The sequence below is a fragment of the Fukomys damarensis genome, unplaced genomic scaffold, assembly GCF_012274545.1.
Source record: "Fukomys damarensis isolate Sample0158 unplaced genomic scaffold, DMR_v1.0_HiC HiC_scaffold_12, whole genome shotgun sequence".
NCBI lineage: Eukaryota > Metazoa > Chordata > Mammalia > Rodentia > Bathyergidae > Fukomys > Fukomys damarensis.
This window is the reverse complement of record NW_022900924.1, coordinates 45,508,339-45,508,842: the sequence shown is the minus strand read 5'-3', so window position 1 is coordinate 45,508,842 and position 504 is coordinate 45,508,339.

The following is a 504-nucleotide window of genomic DNA, read 5'->3' as shown; positions in this document are numbered from 1 at the left end:
TAAACAAGCATCTTTTACTCAGTCCCAGGCTCATAATTTGATTACTGAAGTTGACATTTAAGATTTTTTTATTCAGAGAGAAAATACGGGGTGATTTTGAAAGCACATGATCCCAGATGGACTGATGATTAAAAAAACCACACTGAACTATGGTTTATCCTTGCTCCTGCTGTAAACCAACCTAACGCTTGTGATGCACTCTGCAAGCCAGCACTGACCTGACGCAGTGCACTCCCTGCAGCCTGGCTTCCTGCTCGGCCCGGCTTCCCTGCTGCTGGGAACGCGACTGGGCTCCCAGAGTCAGCCTGGCGAGGTGCAGCCGGGAGGGGCTGCCGGGAGAGCAGGACGCAGCAGGTGAGGGGAGGGACGTCCTCAAGGGGCGGCCCCGAAGGAGCGCCTGAGAGTTAATTGTGCAAACCCACGTGGCCGGTGGAAAGGGCACAGGAGGCGCTCAAGGGGGCTTCTTTTCCTTTCTTCCTTTTCTTTTCTCTTTTTTCTTTTGTT